Below are 16391 nucleotides of genomic sequence, written 5' to 3' on the forward strand. Positions count from 1 at the left end.
ATGACTTGACTTAAAATGTTTCAATTTTACAATGGTGCAAAAGCAATACACATTCAGCAGAAACTGTACTTCAGTTTTTGAATTTGAATCTTTTCCTAGGCTAGCAAGTTGTGGTGCAATATTCTCTAGTAATGCTGGGCAGCAAGCTGCAGCTCCCAATCAGCCATGCCATCATGAGGGCAAACAACTGATGATATGCTTACAACCATTCTGTACTCGTGTTACCATTCTATTTTTCACTTTCAGTATGGTATTCAATAAATCACACAGGATATTCAACATGTAAATATAAAATAGGCTTTGCATCAGATGATTTTGTCCAACTATAGGCTAATTTAAGTGTTCTAAGCATGTTTAAGGTAGGCTAGGCTAAGCTATGACGTTGGGTAGGTTAGGTGTATTAAATGCATTTTTAAGTTGTGATATTTCAGGGATGCCTGAGTGGCTCAGTGGTTGAGTGTTTGCCTTCGGCTCAGGGTGTGATCTGGGGATCTAGAATGGAGTCCCACATCAAGCTTCTTGCAGGAAGCCCGCTTCTCCTTCTGCCTGTGTCTCTGCCTCTCTCTCTCTGTGTCTCTCATGAATAAATAAATAAAATCTTTAAAAAATTTATATTTCAACTTATGATGGGTTTACCAGAATTAAATCCATCATACACCAAGATTTGTATTATAAAAGCTATTTACATTTACCTATAATTTCTTTGGCCCTCCAGAATTTAGGATTTTAATCCAGATCTTTGTAACAGATGCCTCTTGTCCCAGGATGATGTTTTCCAAACATTTTGAAAGCAAAGAAACTTTTTTCCCCAGCTAAATAGTTCACTGCAAGCCAAGATGTAAAACAGATAAGTAGCAAGAGTTTTTCTAGTTGAATAGAGGAGGGGAGAACGCAAAGCCCAATTCCTATATGCATTTTGCTCCATAGTGTCCCCTGAAGTCTTCCTTGCTTTAGCCTCCTAGGAAAGCCATTGCTCTTGTGTTTATAACCAGTGACAGTCACTTCATTACTATAAGAAATATGTTGCAATTCTGTTTCCTGATTTTTTAATAAAATTTTTTAAAGATTTATTTATTTATTTATTTATTTATTTACAAGAGACAGAGAGAGAGAGAGAGAGAGAGAGAGAGAGGCAGAGACAGAGGCAGAGGGATAAGCAGGCTCCATGCAGGGAGCCCGATGTGGGACTCGATTCTGGGTCTCCAGGATCAGGCTCTGGGCCGAAGGCATCGCTTAAACCGCTGAGCCACCTGGGCTGCCCGTTTCCTGATTTAACTTTAGACAGTATCTTTTAACTACCCACCATAAAAGATGAAACACTTTTTTTAAAAAAAGATTTTACTTATTTATTCATGATAGATACAGAGAGGCAGAGACAGAAGCAGGCTTCCTGTGGGGAGCCAGATGTGGGACTCCATCCCAGGACCTCGAGATCACACCTTGAGCCAAAGGCAGATGCTCAACCACTGAGCCACCCAGGCATCCGTAAGGATGAAACACTTTAACTCAATTTTACTTCTTCCCCCTCCCTTCCTAGTTTGGAGAGTTCATTTATTTTTAGTTCTTTTCATCATTAATGTTAGAACTTTAAATATTATAAAGTATATTATTTTTCTTTTGACTTTAGATTCCCATCTCTTCAACAACTAAAATAACTCCTTTACCCTACCCTCTACTCCTCACTCATTCCAATAGGTATATACAAATATATCTTTTAACATCTGAACACAAGATCATTAAAATAGGCTTTCTATCTGTCATTTCCATTCCTTGACCCACTTATTCCCTCACTGGTCTATGAATGCAAAGTTCATTTAAAACATAAGCTCCAAGGAAGCAATGAGAGAGGTGGTCTATATTCTTTTAAATGGCATCACTCACAGGAGAAAAAGCAGATAGGGTGTGGTGGTGAAGGTGGTAGAAACCATCATCATTGATTCAAGAAGCTGAAAATCTAAATTGGAAACATCCTGGGGAGAGAAAGATGAGGAATGGTTTCCTGCCAAAACTCCAGCATCACTTAGATTTCATGGTCCATTTTCCTTCACAAATGCCTCTATTTTTGTTATTCTGCACAAAACAGCAGAACACTGTGACATTCAAGCACTGCTAGAACCCTTTTTAATTAGTGGCAGCCAGTTTCCTAATGGCTTTGTCAGGGAGATCCCATGCCATAACCATGGACAGATATTTTATTGTCTGTGAGATGTTCACACTCTTCTCTTGTTGTTGATGAGTCAAGATGTCCCCCAGGGTCCTCCTCATGCCCTCTTCTACTTTCCTAGACCTTCTATGAGACACACAAAGACGCTTTTTCAAGTAATCTTCTCTGTCGATGTTACCTCCCTCTGTAAATACTTTTCTTAGTAATTCACTGACTCTCTTGGGCTCACTTGAGTTTCCAGATAATTGGCCAGTAATTCGCCACTCATGTTGGAGAAGGTGCTGAAAAACTGATGAAGGAAGAAAACTTTCATTAGCGCTAAATTGTTGGTGATTTTTGTAAGTGGTGATAAAACACTAAGAATACGCAGGCAGAACAGATTATCCCAGTAGTGTTAGGAATAGAAAGGGGCCACTGAGGATTCTGTAGAATATCCTTCTCTGGAGCTTTCTTCTTCTTTAATTGTTTTTATTTGGCTATGGGTTTAGGATGGCTCAGGCTATGGACAAGAGGGGAAGACTTTATGAGTTTTTGAAGTACTATCTGGTCACAGTACACTAATCACCAAGTATTTAATTGATTTTGAGTACCTATTAGAATTTAGAAACATTCTCAGCTATGTAATCTTTTTTTATTTTTATTTTTTTATTTTTTGAGAAAGGGGGCTGGGCAGAGGGAGAAAGGATCTTAAGCAGGCTCCACACACAGCAAGGAGCCAGATGTAGGGCTCTGTCTCACAATCCTGAGATCATGACCTGAGTCAAAATCAAGAGTCAGATACTTAACTGACTGAACCATGCAGGCGCCCTTTAAGTGTGCAATCTTATTTGATCTGTCCAACAATACTGCGAAGTAAAAAAAGTGGATATTATGTATGCACTTTATTTTGCCAATTAGGAAACCAGGACTTATAGGAATTAGTTGTGTTTCATAAGGTCACATAGCTATGACATAGCAGAAGGCTCTTTGTACCAAACCATGTTGCCTTTACTTACTGTCTAGGATTGTACCAGCAGACTCTCTGGAAATGGCGAAGTTTAGCCAGTAGTTTACCAAACAGGATTCATGTGGCATAATCACCAAGCATCTTTATGTTGTTTCACACTCTCCCTTTAAAGGTTAATCAATGGGGAACATTCTTCCTCTGACTTGGATGAAATTCCAAAGTCCTAAAGTCCCATGATTGTTCTAATCATTCAGGTAATAAAAAACTCAACTGTGCTTTCAAGTTGCAAATACTGTCTCAAATTCATACTTAAGAGTATCTAATTAAATGCAATAATTAAAATTTCAAACGGGATTTGGAGTTGAAATTCTTCCCTTTTCCCCTCCTGCAAGACTTCGATGGGTAGGAATTTAGGAAAGGGGTTGGATGAAGGGAGGGGAATTCCTTCCTCCTTCTTCTTTTTGTTAATCTGGTTGTGATCCTTTCTTCTAAAGCCAAAGGGTGGGGATAAGACAAAGGAGAGGATGGGACAGACAAGAAAACGCTTACCAAATTAGTACTATTGGGAAATGGACCTGTACTCTCTGGTAAATAACACTGACTCTTATGAGCTATTTTGTGGATTCTTAGAAAGAACCCCATCAGTGAGGACTTCTCATCTGAGATTCCCTTGATATGAGTCATACACACTCCTCCAGTTCATCCATCTAAAGCAAACCCGCCTGTCAGATGCCTTTTAGATTTCTCAAATAGGAGAAAATCTCTGGTCTTCTCTGTATCCTAATTTTACATCAAGTTCAGTAAGTGCTTCTCATAAGTCCCTTGTACTGAGCGTACCTCAGCTTGCCCCTGTAGGGAGAGTTAAAAATCCCAGCCCAGCTCTTTCCAAAGAAATGCTCTTTAAAATCCTTCCTAAATCCTATTCTTTTAGACCCTCAATGCTAGGTATAAGTTATAAGTCATGTAATTGGTTTTAAGACATCCCTTGAAACTTCACATTTTGATCTGGAACCTCTCCAGGAAACATATCTATGAACTCTGTGTCTTAGCTAAAGTTTTCAAATGTTACATCCTATTAAATCAAGTAGGTATAAAACACAATCTCTGCTCTTTAAAAGTCCCATTTCTAACTGGAAAGGCAACCAACATATGAAACTACATGAGGATCAAAAAAGCACTAACCACAAGTGCTGCAGGTGCTCAGTAAACAGAGAATCCCCATCGGCCACAATAATACAGTCTGTAAGCTTAAATTAAAACAAGTGAAGAGCACCTGGGTGGTTCAGTCAGTTAAGCGGCTGGCTCATGATTTTGGCTCAGGTAATGATCTCAGGGTCCTGGGATCAAACCCTGGGTCAGGCTCCACACTTAGTGAAGAGTCTGCTTGAGGATTCTCTTGTTCTCCCTTAGCCCTCCCTCTCAAATAAATTTTAAAATCTTTAAACAAAAACAAAAACAAGTGAAAACTAGAACAAAACAGACTTTCCAGAGAGAAAAGTCACCATTAAAAAAGAAATGTATGTGATAAAAATGATATTTCTTTTTGACTTTTTGAATTTAAATTCAATTTAATTAACATATAGTATATTATTAGTTTCAGAGGTAATTTAGTGATTCATTACTTGCATAAAACACCCAGTGCTCCTCACATCAAGTGCCCTTCTTAATGTCCATCACCCATTATCCCATTCTCCCACCCACCTCCCTTCCAGCCACCTTGTTTGTTGCCTAGAGTTAAGAGTCTCTTATGGTTTGTCTCCTTCTCTGTTTTTATCTTATTTTTCTTTCCTTTCCCCATGTTAATCTGTTTTGTTTCTTAATTCCACAATGATCATGCTATTTTGACTAGCTCCCCAATTGTCTCTTCCCTCCTTTCCTATCACTGTAGCCTTAGTTCAGGCCACCATGGCCACTCAGCTTGATTAATGCAATAACCTCTTGGGTGGTCTACTTAAGTTCAATATTCTTCTTCTTGCCACCTTCTCCCAGTCCATTTTTATCACCTGAATGATACTTGTCTCCAGACTTATCTTTTATTGTTTCTCCTTTCCAGACATCTCAGAAATTCCCACAAATTTCTGTGTTATTTCGCCTCCATTTTAGATACTATTTCCTCCATCTGACCCTCCTACTCTCACCTCATCTGCACCTGGTATGTTTGATGGCTGATCTGCATTCTGCATCTCTTTCCATCTCCTCCTACTGTGCCTTCCTTTGTATAGAAAAACCTACAAAGCTAAAAAATCACATTTCTCAGACTCCCTTACTCTGGTGTTCTGAGTGTGAACTAGGCTTCATCAATCAGATGCAGTCTCTCAAAGATCAGCAGATAGAAATAAAGGAGAAGCCTGTGTTTATTTCCTATGGACAAGGAAAGCAGATATGGATATTTCTACATTCCAATACAAGTTTCCAGCTTCATGGGTGCTAACAGCAGTAGTGTCCAGCTTCTTGACTCATTGGTGTCAATTACAGTATCATGTTTTTTAAATCAGTAGGTCCAGTGGATCTCTTTTTTAAAAAAATTGTTAAGACTTATTTATTCACAAGAGAGAAATAGAAATAGAGAGAGAGATGCAGAGAGAGCATGAGTGGGAGGAGGGGCAAGGAGAGATGGAGAATCCCAAGCAGACTCCCCACTGCTCAATGGGATACTCGATACCACAACCCTGAGATTACAACCTGAGCTGAAACCAGGAGTCAGATGTTGAAATGACTGAGGCACCCAGGCACCACACCAATGACCCTCTTGATTCCCACCACCTGAATGTGACAAGAGAGCAGCTCCCAGAATAGGAGGCATTCTGTGAGTCCTTACTGAAGACTCAGGCTAGAGCACATTCTTCTAACTCTTCCAATAATTTCCTAAGCACAAATATACCTATATTTAATCCCTTTCCATTTAAAATATGTAGTAGAGTGCCTTATTATTTCCCACACAAAAACTTGTCAGTTTCATCCTCTAAGTCGCTCTATAAACCCCAATTCAAATGCCCCTTCATCTAGGAAATCTGAGTCATCCACAGAATAGCCAAAAACAGAGGGGGTATTTCAGATACAAATTTACATTTTTTCCTATATACTTTCATGGCATGCTGTATACTTCTATTACTGTATATATCACAGAATATAAGATTTTCCTTATATCTATCTTCCTTCTTACTAGAATTTCCTACTTCTCTTCTAGAAGGAGAGACTTCGTCATACTCATTTTGCACCTGCTACTCCTAGTATACTCCCAAGTACATTACAAAACCCTCAATATACATTAAATGAATTAATGATTAGATAGATGTGTGGAAGAATGGATGGTGAGAGTATAAATAGGAAGATCTTCAAATTAAAGTAAATGATCTTTAGTGAATCACTTCTTTTTTTGTTTATACATAGTTAATAATTATTTTTGTTCTATTTTGTTTTTTTGGTCTTCATACCAAGAAAAGTTTTAGAAAATCTCCTACTAAGTCATGGAAGTCAAATACTAGGACTTTCTTAACTTTCCTCTTTGAAGCAGTGTTACAAAGAAGGAAGCATACAATTGCATGAATATTTTCCCCAGATTTAGCTTCATAACAAGGGATCAGAAACTCAAACAAAAGTAGAGAGGTGTTTTCTTCCTATTTTAATACAAAATGATAGTACACCCAAATAGTATTTAATACACTTGAATAATATTTAATTGGAATAAAAATAAGAGGGATCCCTGGGTGGCGCAGCGGTTTGGCGCCTGCCTTTGGCCCGGGGCGCGATCCTGGAGACCCGGGATCGAATCCCACGTCAGGCTCCCGGTACATGGAGCCTGCTTCTCCCTCTGCCTGTGTCTCTGCCTCTCTCTCTCTCTCTCTGTGACTATCATAAATAAAAAAAAAAAAAAAAAAAAAAAAAAGAATAAAAATAAGAAAAAAAGCTATATCTAAAAAGATAGGTTGTATATCTATTAACTACAATAGTTAATAGTAATTATTATTTGTGTGTGTATGTGTGTGTGTGTATCCATTTCACAGTCAGAAAATTGAGCTTTAGCTAGTAAGGGCTAGAGCTGTGATTCAAATCACTCTGACAAGAGATAAGCCTTAAATATAAAGACACAGGAAAGTTAAAGGTAAAAGTATGGTAATGACATACCATGCCAGCTTTACCCAAAAGAAAATTGGTGTATAAAAAAAAAAAAAATCAGTAAAAAAAATCAGTAAAGAGGGGCACCTGGGTGGCTCAGTCAGTTAAACGAATGACTCTTCAGTTTAGCACAGGTCATGATCTCAGGATCCTGGGATCAAGCCCCACATCAGGCTCCATGCTCAGTGGGGAGTCTGCTTGAGATTCTTTTTTTTTTTTTTTTTTTCTCTGCTTGAGATTCTAATGCTTCTCCCTCCCTCCCTCCCTCTGCCCTGACTCACACCTGAGCGCTTGCTCTCTCTCTCTCTCTCTCTCAGATAAATAAGTAAATTAAAAAAAAATCAGTAAAGATATATGAAATTTTAATAATATAATTTAAAACTACATAGTTAATACATATATAACACTATACCCAATAACTTTGTAATATACATTCTTTACAAATGTGCATGAGACATTTACTAAACTAGATCTGATGCTGGGCCATAAGGTCAAAATAAATTTCAAAGGATACAATCACAGAGCAAATTTTGGGACCACAGTAGAATTAACCTTAAAATAAATAATAGAAAAGTAACTAAAATATCCCAAAATATTTTTAAACTAAGCAGTATATTTCTAAATGACTCATGGATCAAAGAAGAAGTTACAATGAAAATTAGAAAATGTTTTAAATTAAATAATAATGAAGACATATCAATGCATGTGGCCTATAGCTAAAGCAATGCTGACAGGGCAATACAGAACTTTAAATGCACATATTAGAAAGCAAGTTAACTATTAAGGTTATAAGCTTCCACCTCAAGAAACTAGGGTGAGAAACATAGCAAATTAAACTTAAAGGAAATAATAGTAGAAATTGAAAGCAAACATACACTAGAGAAAATTAACAAAGGCAAAAAGATGTCTCTTTGAAAACAAAATTTAAAATTAATAAACCTCAAGAAAAATTAATCAATAAAAATAGACAATTAAAACTTACTAATATCATATTTAAAAAGGAACTTCTCTACAGTTTCTACTGACATTAAAGATAATAAACAGATAATTATATCTGAGGTTAGATGAAATGGACAAATTCTTTGAAATACATATTTCATCAAAAATGACTAAAAAATAAACAGAAAATCTTAACAGGCCTCTATTTAAGAATTTGAATTCATAATTAAAACAATGAAAACCCCAGGCCCAGATGCTTCACCAGTAAGTTCTTCCAAACATTTAAAGAATAAGAATAATCTTCAGCAAACTTTTCTGATAATAAAAAGAAGGACAACCTCCCAAATCATTTTGTAAGGCCAGCAGTACCTTGGTATCAAACTTAACTTGAATATTACAAGGAAGCAAAATTGCAGGCCAGTATCTGTCATGGACATTATACAAAAATCTCAATCAAAATGTTAGCAAATTAAATTAAATTAAAGTCATGGATAAAAAATAAGGATAATAATAAGGATAATAAGGATAATATCTCGGTTATGTAGAGCTTACTTCAAGAATGGAAAATTTGAAAAACAATAATAATTAATGGATAAGGGGGAAAATCCATATGATTATTTCGATAGAAAAATAAACGAGTCAGTCTCAGTTAAAATTCTAGGCTTTAAAAAAGTAATTTAGCAACGCCTGGGTGGTTCAGTGGTTTGGCGCCTGCCTTCGGCCCAGGGTGTGATCCTGGAGACCTTGGATCAGGACCCACATCGGGCTCCCTGCATGGAGCCTGCTTCTCTCTCTCTGCCTCTCTCTCTGCCTGTGTCTCTGCCTCTCTCTCTCTGTATCTCTCATGAATAAATAAATAAAATATTTTAAAAAATTAAAATTAAATTAAATTAAAAAGTAATTTAACAGCGTAGTATGAATACAAAATGCATTCAGCTAAAAATAACAGAAAATAACAAAACTGAGTAAAAGCTCAAAGTAAAGGGGGTTCATGAAGTCTAGAGGTAGGCAGTTAAAGCTGTTTCAATGTTTAATGATGCCATCTGGGATGCAGACTCTTTCTATCCTTCTGTTCTGCCACTTTCTGAAGCATCTATAATAGTGCCTGGCACTATGGTAGGCACTCAGTAATATTTTTTTTAAAGATTTTATTTATTTATTCATGAAAGACACACACACACACACAGAGAGAGAGAGAGAGAGAGAGAGGGGCAGAGACACAGGCAGAGGGAGAAGCAGGCTCCATGCAGGGAGCCCGATGCAGGACTCGATCCATCCCAGGACTCCAGGATCACATCCTGAGCCAAACGCAAACGCTCATCCACTGAGCCACCCAGGCATCCCTCAGTAATATTTGTTGAATGAAAGAATCAATGTGCTAACCTCTACCTTGAAGCTTATTACCAAACGGCCATAAGACTAGCCTAGTGGCCATGTTCCAGGCACAAAGAACAAAGCAGAAAGCCATGTGGTGCCCATATCCAGAAAGCCAGAAACCCTCAATTTCATCTCCTTGTGTAGAACTGACTCATTTGGCCACCTGACTGCAAGAGAATTTGGAGAGTAAGTAGTATTTTTAGTTGAGCACATTATCAATCTGAAAAAAAAAAAAAAGAAAAGAAAAAAAAGGAGTTCTGTTACTCAAGACAGAGAGAATAGGTATTAGATCCCTCTATAAAGAAGGCACAATGATAAACACTGTTAAATCTGCAACATGAATGAGAAAAGACACATCTCTAAGGAGATTGAAGTTTAACAAGGAGATAAGAGAAGTAGAAAATAACCATAATACAAGAAAGAGTAAGATAACGACCATGCAGGAAGTTCAAATGAAGAAATCAAAGCCAGAAAAGATGTCTATTAGGAAGACTTGAAAAGCTTCATAGAATAAAACTTTTTTTTTAAGGTTTTATTTATTTATTTTAGAGAGGAGAGAGTGCACATGGGGATGGAGGGGCAGAAGGAGAAGAGAATCCTAAGCACACTCCACACTGAGCTCAGAACCTGACGTGGAGCTTGGTCCCAGGACCTTGAGATCCTGACCTGAGCTGAAATCAAGAGTTGACCGCTTAACTAACTGCATTACCCAGGCACCCCTAGAATAAAACATCTGAGAAGTTTAAAAGATGGCTAAGAGTTCCACAAGTAGCAATAGGCAGTAGTATATTCTAGCTATAAAAGTACTAGCGAGGGGCAGCCCGGGTGGCTCAGTGGTTTAGTGCCGCCTTCGGCCCAGGGCCTGATCCTGGAGACCGGGGGGGGGGGGGGGGGGGGGGGGGGGGGGGGTGGGGGGGGGTGGGGGGGGTGGGGGGGGGTGAGGGGATGATGGAGTCCCATGTCGGGCTCCCTGCATGGAGCCTGCTTCTTCCTCTGTCTGTGTCTCTGCCCCACCCCCACCCCCCGTGTCTCTCATGAATAAATAAATAGAATCTTTAAAAAAAAAAAAAAAAGTACCAGCGAAAGCAATTAGGCAATATATCTGGCATCTGAGGAACGGTACACGTATGCTGTAGTATCAGCATAAGGGTCTACTTGGAGATAAGCTAGAAACAAATTTGGAGTATATCCTAGAAGCACTGAGCACTGGGTAAAGAATTCAAACAATCCAGTTGATAAAGAGACAAGGATTTGGAGCAAGGAAATGACAAGATAGATGTGGGACTTTTATTAATCTAAAGTTGTGTGATATTGTGATTTAAAATAAGGACTGTAGTGTTGGTCTTTGTCCTTGTTTCTGTCACAGTTCCTAAGGTTGGAATTTCCTAAGTGATGAGAGCTGGGAATGACAAAGGTGTCTTTCATTATGCGAATGAGGTGACTTTTAGACTGTACCTAAGGATGGGAGCTGGTTGCCAGGAGAACCAACCACATGATTAGAGGGTTTGAACTCAATCCCACTCCTCAACCTCCCAGGAAGGAAGAGGACCTGGAAGTTGACCACCAATGGCCAATGATTTAATAAATTATGCCTATATAATGAAGCCTCCATAAAAACCTGAAGGACAGAGTTTGGAGAACTTCTGTGTTGGTGAAGACTTGGAGATTTGGGGAGGGTGGCATTCCTGGAGAGAGCATGGAAGCTCTATACCTTCCCCTCATACCTTGCCCTATACATTTCTTCCACCTGGCTCTTCCTGAGTTATATACCTTTATAGTAAACCAGTAATCTAGCGTGTAGAATGTTTCTCTGAGTTCTGTGAGCAGCTCTGGCAAATGAATCAAACACAAGGAAGGGATCATTGGAACCTCTGGTTTATAACCAGTCCGTCACAAGCCTAGGGAACAACTTGAACTTTCGACAGGCATCTGAAGTAGGATGGGGGAACAGGCTTATAGGACTGAGGTCTCCAGAAGATAGTGTCAGAATTGAGTTGAATGGTAGGACACTCAGCTGATAGCAGAGAATTGCCTGATGGTGTGGAAACCCCTTCACCCCTAGCTTGGAATTCATACAAGAATCCTTAAATTTTCAAGTAACATATTAGTTTAAGGTATACAACAATGATATATGTGTATATATTGTGAAATGATTATAGATGTGGCTCTTTTGAAAGTTTATTCTGATACATAAAAAGTTTAGGACAGGGAGACAAATTTCCAGGATATTTTGATTGTTTAGGGGACAGGTCCACATTCCAGGCATGAAGAACACAGCAGAATGTTCTTAGTGCTACAATGGTACCAATCAAGTGATAGGAGGAGAAAGGAAAGTTAAAGCTGAATGAAAGAGAGCCTGGAGAGGAAGAACCATTTGGATGTGGTAATTGGCTGCATGCTGGGAACAGAGAAAAAGTGGTAATGCTCTTAAGTTTTATTGAGAGAGGGTGGTGATGTCTTTAACAGTGATGTTAAGAGGACATCTATGTAAATTTGTTCAGCCAACCCAAGGTGAGGTTTTAGGATTCATTCCCATGGATACCAATAATTTCTCTAAAGGAGGAAGCCTAGAGAGAAGAAACTCAAGGCAGACTCTCAGAAAGAGTTTGCTGAGTGGAAAATTTAAGAGGAGCTAGTGAAAAAAAAATAATAAAAAAAAAAAGGATGAGGAAATGTATGGAGGAAGACTTAGAAACAGGAACAAATAGCAGAAGGAAGGCCAGGGCCTTTCTGGCATCAAACACAGACACAACACATTTTTGTGAAGTACTCGATTGTTACCTATATACCTCACTGGTTCCTAAATTCCTTAAAAACACAAAATGTCTAATTCATTTTTGTTTCCAGTGCATAGCACAGCACCTACAACTGAATAGTCCTAACACAGAGGAAGAGCTGGAGGTTGGAAGGAAAAAAGGGGAGGTAAAAGTGAGAGGAGGAAAAAGCTAAAAACAGTTGAGGTTGGTGATTAGAGAGTGGAAGAGCCAGATTGCAAGTGGTGAAAAGTGTGGCTAACACAGAATGAAGACAATGGAGACAATGGAGGCAGATGCTTTTTCAGAAAGATTAATGGTGAAGAGAATGAGAGTGAGAAGAGAAAAAATCAGGGACTTTTTTGTTTGTTTGCTTGTATTTATTTTGTTTATTGTGATGAGCATACCATTTGAGATATTAGTCAATGAGTTTTTCCTTCTGATATTTTAAAGCAGTCAGGGCTGTCTGTACTCAAAAGTCTTGGCTTTTTTTTTTTGCTCTCCCCAACTCTTAAACCCTTAGGAAAAATTAGGGAATTTGTGGTTAAAGAATCAGTTCCTGAGGAAAAATGAAGGGAGACATATTTCCCACAGACAAGGGTTTTCATAGTCAAGGTGGGGGGAGAAAAATAGAGACAAAGCCATCCACAGATTCCCAGGGCAGAGGCGGGGGGAAGGGGGAGAGACTCTGCCTCCCAGCAGCCCCACCGGAGACTGGACCCGAGAGACAAAGCACTAGGTGACCTGTCTGGGGATTCAGGACCTGGGCGGGATCAGCAAAGATGTCCATGCCCCAAGGAGTGTGGAAACAGACTGAGCATCATGACCCAGTGGACCAAGGAACAAGAGACCCATCACTTCCCTTCTTCATTCTCCCCCCATTCACAAGCCATCCTACTGCGGAAATTCCACTGGTGGGGGTGCGGGGGTGGGGGGCAGTGAACCCAAAGAAGGAAAGCTGTTAATATTTTCTTAACCACATCAGTAGAATGGGGCTCTGAGTCAGAAATTAAGTTGTATTATACAAAGGACAGAGAGGCAAGTTGTTAGTTCAGCTTGTGGACAGGTCCGTAGGCAGAGGAGCAAGGACCTCAGAAACTACTAAGTACAGTTAGAAGCACCATGCATGCACACCATGACACAGGCGGTACCCTGGAGATGCCCAACTGGACTGCCCTGAAAGAAAGGCCTTGGTGTGAGAGAGAGAAGTTGAGGAAAATCTCCTCAGATGGCTTCTATTTTTGAAGTCAACTTGCAGCCAAGTCACAAAAAGATGTGAAACAGCAATCCTGAGGAGTTGTATGAAAAGACAAACCAATATATATATAGGTGAGCAGCAAGGAGCACCCAACGGCCTTTTGAGGGCATGCAGTGTGTAGTGATGGAAATCAGCACATACTTATTCATTTACACACTGATTTATGTATGCACTTATACTCTGCCTTGTTCAACTGAGGGTAGAGGTTGCTTGCAGGGCATACAAAAGAACAGTAAAAACTAAAAGAACCATAAAAAATAAATGAGACGCAGGGAAAATATATAAATATAGAAAAGAATTCGCAAGCAGGATGCTCTAGGCAGCACAATTCTGTGTGTTTCTCCAGTCAACACTCAGCCACCTATACCAAGGATCAGAAAATAGTAACAGCAAGAACAAAGAAGCAAGTATGAAGTAGAGCCATTAGCTGCTCATAGCACCGAGCTTTGTTAGATGAGCGAAATCAAAACAGGATGGTTAGAGTGAAAGAATTGGGAGAGTGGACCACAGAACGCAATTAAGATAAATAATGGGAAGAGATAGAAGAATGGACAGAAGCCTGTGATCAAAGACTGCCCAGGACACACTATATGCTTAGATGCTAGCTAAGGGAAGGCTGCTTACAAGACTACTGCGGACTGGTTGGTCATGGTACACTCTACCCCTGAAATCCAACACTTCCAAGCTAATGACAGAATAGTCAAACCAATTCTGGCTTTTAGTCACTGAATCAATAAATATTTATTGATCATCAACTTTGTAACCAGCTAAGAACTGAGGATAAAAATAAATATGACAAGGTCCTTGAAGGACTCAATGGGAAACTCAAGGTAAGCAAATAATTGCAGGGCAGAGTGATCAGGGCTGTAGTATGGATGTGGGTATGGTGCTGTAGGAATGCAACGTGCTGCCAATGCTCAACCACCTCACCCTGGCAAGTCAGGGAAGAATAGCCAAAGGAGACCTTTGCTCTGTGTCAAAAAAGATGAATTCAGTTTCAGGGAAGAAAGGTGGCAGGGTGAAATGGTGTAAAGCCTTGGAGGCATGAAGTAGCATTGTATGTTACGTATACAAAAAGACATTCTGTGTGGCTTTGTCAGAGGACTTAGAAATGAATGGTCCACCAGGCTGAAAAGGGAGGTTGGAACCAACTGGGAAGGGCCTCCAGTAGTGCCATATGACCTGCTGGAACCCAGGAGGAGCCAAGGTTTTTACCAGGGAAGTGTCAAGGTCAGTGGTGTGGAAAGTGCTATGACAGGAGCATGGAGAATATTTTAGTGGTAAGATCAGGAAAATCCCTTAGGAGCATTATGGAATAGCTCATTTGAGAACTCAACTGAAGTGAAGTGAACATAGGTAGGGTGTACAGATAGGTGCTGTAGACTATGGAATTGTCAAGGGTACAGAGAATCGGACTTCCGTGATCACTTCCAGGGCACTGCAAAAAGTGTGATCTTTCAGGAGGGCAGCTGCAAAATGTACACATAATTTTTGTTTATTTATTTGTTAAGATTTTATTTATTTAAGAGAGAGAGAGCAGAGGGAGGGGCAGAGGGAGAAGCAGGCTCACCACTGAGCTGGGAGCCAGATGATGTGGGGCTTGATCCTAGGACCCTGGGATCATGACCTGAGCAGAAGGCAGACATTTAACCAACCAACTGAGCCACCCAGGCGCCCCGTACACCTAACTTTTAAGTTGTTTGTACCCTTTGACTTCATAATTCCATTTCTAGGAATCGACCTTAAGAAAATAATCAGCATTACAAAAAAGGTTGATGTTCAAGCATGCTCATCTAATGGTATAAGTTTTAGAACATCCTGAATACACAATAATGGGAGAGTTGTTAAATAAATTATAGTATATTCATACAATACACTACTATCTAGTCATTTAAAATTGTGTTTTCCAAACCAAGAGAAACTCCTAACTCTGGGAAACAAAGACTTGTGAAAGGGGATGGGGTTGGGAGGATGGGGTGACTGGGTGATAGGCACTAAAAAGGGCACATGATAGGATGAGCACTGAGTGTTATCCTGAATGTTGGCAATTTGAATTTAAATAATAAATTAGAAAAAAAAATACATAAAATTGTGTTTTCAAAGACTATGGCATGGGAGAAGCTCACAATAAAATATTAAGTTAAAAAGTATATAAAATAATATACAGTTTGATATAAATTTTCTACATAAATACATATATGAATTAAAATATTAGATGAAAATTCGCCAAAATGTTAATCGCGTTCATTTCTAAGTAGTGAGATAATAATTTTTATTTTCTTCTCTCTACCTTTCCATATTGTCCAAGTTAGATTCAGTGAATATGTGTTGCTTATATAATCAGCCAGTTATTTTTAAAAATAAGTGAATAATGTAAAGCAGATTCACAAGAATAATTTGAGCTACTAGAAAACACAAGTAGCTGAGAAAGAAATAAATCTGTCTTGCAGCAAAGATGAAGCAAGTCTAGATAATCATACTCTCTGACATTGGCATTCTATTGCCATTGCCAAAGATTTGGAATCTAATTATGTTATCTTTAGTGTTTCACTAGCCAAGAAAAAGGCAATTGAGAGGAGAAAAAGAAAGTTATTCTAATACTATCATTACAACCAAGACACAATAGGTGGATTTCCATGAAGATATTTTTATTATATTTAATGACATCCCTTTTCATTTTTGTATTTTTTTAAAATTCTCAATATAATGTACCCAGATTCCAAACTGCCAGAAAAATCAAATAATCAGGATTTTCCCTAGGATATGCAGTGATTGTTACTTGTCTTCACTATGACACTGAAGCACTATTAGATATTTAGGCATTTGTTACTACCCCCA

Source organism: Canis aureus, chromosome 32 (assembly GCF_053574225.1).
Source record: "Canis aureus isolate CA01 chromosome 32, VMU_Caureus_v.1.0, whole genome shotgun sequence".
Taxonomy (NCBI): Eukaryota; Metazoa; Chordata; class Mammalia; order Carnivora; family Canidae; genus Canis; species Canis aureus.